Source organism: Salvelinus sp. IW2-2015, unplaced genomic scaffold, assembly GCF_002910315.2.
Source record: "Salvelinus sp. IW2-2015 unplaced genomic scaffold, ASM291031v2 Un_scaffold1366, whole genome shotgun sequence".
NCBI classification, from domain to species: domain Eukaryota; kingdom Metazoa; phylum Chordata; class Actinopteri; order Salmoniformes; family Salmonidae; genus Salvelinus; species Salvelinus sp. IW2-2015.
The window spans coordinates 10,520-16,147 of record NW_019942860.1 but is presented as its reverse complement, the minus strand read 5'-3'; positions in this window follow the sequence as shown (position 1 = coordinate 16,147).

Genomic DNA, 5,628 nt, shown 5'->3' with positions numbered 1-5,628 from the left:
GTGAGAAATGGCGGAAGAGCAGAGATACTGTATGTAATGGCGAGGTAATCTTGTCTCCGCCCTAACAGTGTTAGTCGGTGTCCRGAAGGCAGGTGGTCTGCTTATCGTGGACAGATTAAACCCTCTCGCTTCGCCTCGTCCTTCTTATTCTTTGAGGTTTAATGGCAGACTACAACCTACGGGTGTATTGACGCCACCTACTGTACAGGGTAAGGAAACAAAAATACTAATTTGGAGAGGGGCAGAGGTCTGATACCAACAGGCTGTTCTCTCCCATACCGTCAGGCAGCGGTCTGATACAGTTTCTATATACACTGAGTACACAGTTATGAGAACACCTATTTAATATTGAGCTGCTTGCTTAGCGAGTACCACTTCCTCCCGATTTAGCCCATACCTGGCGTGAACTCGAGGCCTCTGCCTCACAAACACACAACTGCACCCCTCAAGTGTCTTACCCGATCGCTCCACCTCAAAAGCTAGCTAATGAGGCGATGCAAGAGGGACACTTCAGGCTTAGGAGTAAGTTCCCCATCTGCACACTAACACACATCACAGCTGCTGCTACAGATTCTTATAGTTTGTCCATTTTATACTTTATTTTACATTTAGAAAGACAATAACGACATGAAATAAAACAATAGAGAGGGGGGGGGGGGGGGGGGTCGCCTGGGTCCTACCAGGAAACGCAGGACACTCAGCGAGCCCTGCCACAGCAAGCCAGGCATCATGTGTGACCAGGCAGGAGTCAGCGTGGGGGGGGGTACAGTTCACAAACAAATACAGGCCATTAATATATCAGGCAATGCTCTTTGATATACATATGACATTTTATTTTTTTAACTAACGATATTTAACTTTTATAATGTCCCAGAGACTCTCTAGACCATAGTCCTGCAGGGCCGATGCCGCTCTTTCCGTACTCAATAAATCCACGAATTCCCTTAACCAAATGTCCACTGACCACTGAGGTGCACTGTTTCCCAATGTCATTAGTATTGTTCGTTTGACCGATAGGAAGGTCAGTGCGACGTGGCTCTAGGTCGGATATTGTCCACCCTACTTCCTAGCAAGCACACTACAGGACAAAGTGGAATACATACGTTCAAAATTKKAGACACYATATCAACTACTTCTGTCCCKAAAAAATMTGACGGCCYGACATTTCCAGAACAGATGCATTAGTTTACCAACCTCACCGCAGCTATGCCAAATCTGAAAGGCTTTGATATTTTTTCTTTCAACAAGTGAGGTTTTATATAAGCCCTATGTAAGAACTTCATTTGAATAATTATATACCTTACACAGTTGGATATTGCTGGTGTTTTTCCATATTGCATCCCACTGTACTGCGGTGAGAGATACACACATGTCCTGTTCCCAAGGTAACGGAGTAGGGATGTTGCTGTTTGGGGAGGAGAGGCCAACCAGGAAACCGTTCCTTTCCCGTTAGCTGCACCCCTCAGTGTCTTGTCCATCACACATTTAGATCCCACATCAATTGAGTAAATARATTTTATTATTGATTTGAGCTGCAAATAAGGTAGAAATGCCATATCGATCAGACRAAACTCTGCTCTACCAACTCTTTAAATGGTTTCATATCACCTTCGTTTACGACCTGCCCCAGCTGACTGATGTTTTGGCGTTGCCAGGTAATATTAGCCAATGTCTTTCTCCCTGCAGTAAACAAGAGGTTGTTCCCTATTGGACATGAAGGGAGAGATGCTCGACTGATAGATATCATTTTATGAAGTATCTTTGCCACTTCACACAAAAACTCAAGCAGTGGGTTATCTTACAGTAGAACTTGTTGTAATACCATAATGATTACTATGTTCTGTTACAATGTGTTCCTCTAACCACTCCCAGCTGCCTACTATTCCCCATTTGTATAACCCATGACAATGGACATCTGGCATTATAAGACTTCATAACGGCCTGACAATGGACATCTGGCATTATAAGACTTCATAACGGCATGACAATGGACATCTGGCATTATAAGACTTCATAACGGCATGACAATGGACATCTGGCATTATAAGACTTCATAACGGCATGACAATGGACATCTGGCATTATAAGACTTCATAACGGCATGACAATGGACATCTGGCATTATAAGACTTCATAACGGCATGACAATGGACATCTGGCATTATAAGACTTCATAACGGCATGACAATGGACATCTGGCATTATAAGACTTCATAACGGCATGACATGGACATCTGGCATTATAAGACTTCATAACGGCATGACAATGGACATCTGGCATTATAGACTTCATAACCACATGACAATAGGTATCTGACATTAATAGAACTTCATACGGCATGACAATGGACATCTGGCATTATAAGACTTCATAACGGCATGACAATGGACATCTGGCATTATAAGACTTCATAACGGCATGACAATGGACATCTGGCATTATAAGACTTATAAACACATGACAATAGGTATCTGACATAAAACCACGAATACAAATAAAGATGAGGACCACCTTGCTTCTTGACATGGACAGGTTATCACGTTCCTGACCTGTTTTCAGGAGGAGGAACGCCGTTACACAGGTTTTTATGGTAAAATCTTCTTTTTTTATATACATACAGTGGGGAGAACAAGTATTTGATACATTGCCGATTTTGCAGGTTTTCCTACTTACAAAGCATGTAGAGGTCTGTAATTTTTATCATAGGTACACTTCAATTGTGAGAGACGGAATCTAAAACAAAAATCCAGAAAATCACATTGTATGATTTTTAAGTAATTGATTTGCATTTTTCACAGTCTCTCACAGTTGAAGTGTACCTATGATAAAAATTACAGACCTCTACATGCTTTGTAAGTAGGAAAACCTGCAAAATCGGCAGTGTATCAAATATTTGTTCTCCKCACTGTATATGTTTCCACAAAAAGCCAGAAAATAAACGATGTATCTCTTTAAACTAGTACTGAGGGAACTGAAGTGGTATAGCTGACATAAGGAACAATAGTCATCTTTATCACCTTTACCCCATAGTGATAACGGTAGAACTGTCCGTCTCCTATAAACCATTAGAGATGACATTAAGAGACCTTGTCCATTTACATTAAATATCTTATTGCTCGGTAACRAGATATTTCTCCCTAGGTATTTGAGACCTTGTGGTTTCCATATGAAGGGAGCAGTACCACGGTGGGTTGAAAAMGTGCAGTCTCCCTCCTATTCACTTTATATCCAGAACAGTATATAAATCCTGATATAGATCCAGAACATGAGCCAAATGCTCTTATGAYCTGTAGCACTCATGGTATCGAACAGCTGGGACTTTACAGTGTTACTAAGATATCATCAGAGTATAGTTTGGTTTTCAAGTCATGACCACTCAAAGTGATTCCATTTATATCCTCCTTAGCTCTAATGGTGCAGCCAAGGGGCTCTAGTGCCAAAATAAATATACCTGGGGAGAATATACTCAGGAGTCCACATACTTTTGGCCATGTAGTGTATCTGCCATATTTGTCAGCTATTAGTTATGAGAGTCTAAAAGAGAAATTCGAGGCATTATGAAGTCCTTGTCAAATTGTGAATGAGAGACTGATGAAGTGTGTACAGCCTGAAACAGTAAAGAAAGCAGAGCTCATGCCTTTCATACAGCCTCAGAATGTATTAAAAATATAAACATATAACCCAACATTTGTATCACAACTAAAGTTASATAAATAACTCTAAATTAAGCATATAGGAGTACCTGTTTTTTTTGTTAACCGCTCAACACAGAATAGCTGCATGTGCGCACTTCCTCAAATCCTTATTCAGCTATGTTCAATGGTGTTCTTCATACTATAAAATAATGCCACGGAATTCAAAGCCATAGTCCCAGACAACTCAGAGTATGCTGTTCTGTTCTTCTGAAATAGACTACATTTTCTTCATATCATGCTTCTTTAGACCTGTAATGGATTTATTGTGATGGTMTAGGCTATATTAAATMGATTTATTCGACTTTTTAAAATGTAGATGTTCCAAAGATCAGCATGTGTGGAAGCCAGGAGATAATAAACGTGTTTATGATAATTAACGGTCAATTACTGTGAGACCGGCAGTTATTTGCTGGACAATCACCGGCTGATGAAAAGTCATGACCGCCACAGCCCTACATACAACACATTCCAATCCGATATCTTCATGAGGTGTAAAGCACGCTCCTTCTAGACACACAGAAAACCCAAATAAGCCCACTTCTCGTTACTCTCACRGACTCCACCTCATCTAACTCATCCACGATTTTTATAGAGACTTCAAACGGATCTCCCGGGTAACATCGATCCAAAACTCCGACCAAAAAAAGACTCCGAACTAGGCTTGGATTTGCTAGATTCCACGACCACTTTGCTTCTCTTACTTCCTGTTCCTCTCACTCTTATCTCTACTCCATCTGATTCAAACACAACATCCGCTTCCGCCATTTTCCTCAAGTCCCAACAGCCGGGGTCAAAGTTTCTTCACTTCTCTCCCCTAACTTTCACCTGTTCCTCTCTGAGAAGATTGAGAAATGACATCACGAGACTTCCAGGAACGCTTGAGGAACAGACCAAGCAGGACAGGGTTTGGGGTTTGTCAATGAGAGAAGTGACAAATTCTTCCTTAGTTGTTAATTTTCTCGAAATCGAAAGGGACAAACTAGATTAGAGCCAATGTCTTAATTAGTTGAACATGTTATTACTCCAACCTTGTGAAAATTACATACTAACACGTTTTCATTTTCGACCAAAACGACTTTATATGGAAGGTGGGTCTTTGATTTTGACGGCCTGCAGATCCTTAGTTCGAGGCGAGATGACCGTTAGACTCTTAGCTAGCCAACGTCGCCATGACATCGCCTACAAGAGTGATCGGGGGTTTCTATTGGAGAAGCAGTTTCTGCCTCTCTTCATACCGTACCGTCTTTGATGACYCCTTGCTATGTGCATCTCTGACCACAAGATGGCGCAATGTGACAACAAACCAAGCTATTTTCCTCTTTCCCAAAGCTTTACTCATGATTCAAATGAATATTCCAGAATCATTTAGTTTTTTCATAGACTACATATTTAAATGGCCTGATAGAAAAGGAGCAAACATTGACAATATATATATATGAATGCTTGTTGGAACGAACTACTATAATCAACAACATCTCAGAATCGGCAATGACCTTCCTCCCAAGTCCCAACCACCTGCTCCAGTCGGTGATCCCAGATGACTGTCAGGTACCAGTGTAACTAAAGCATCATTGTCTCCAGGAGACCTCTAAGGAAGGGCATGACAGGTGGGTTTAAGGAATAGGGGTGGATTTGATTTAGCAAAGAGATTTCATGCGACCTCATAAGATGTTTCACGGCAGTTGAGTGTGTTGTTGTGTATTAAGTCCAATCATGTCCATACACATCCATTCACATCCAAATAATAGAATAAACCAAAATMCCTCTTGCTGTACAATAGTCGACAGGTAATGAAATAAACCTATTGACATTGCTTTGCCATCAAGAGGAAGCCAATCAAAAGTCACAGAGGACTTTTAGAGAGCCGTTATTGGGTGTGTGATCTCCTCTTCTCTCCTCTCCTCCTCTGCCTTCCTTCCCCTCCCCTCCCTC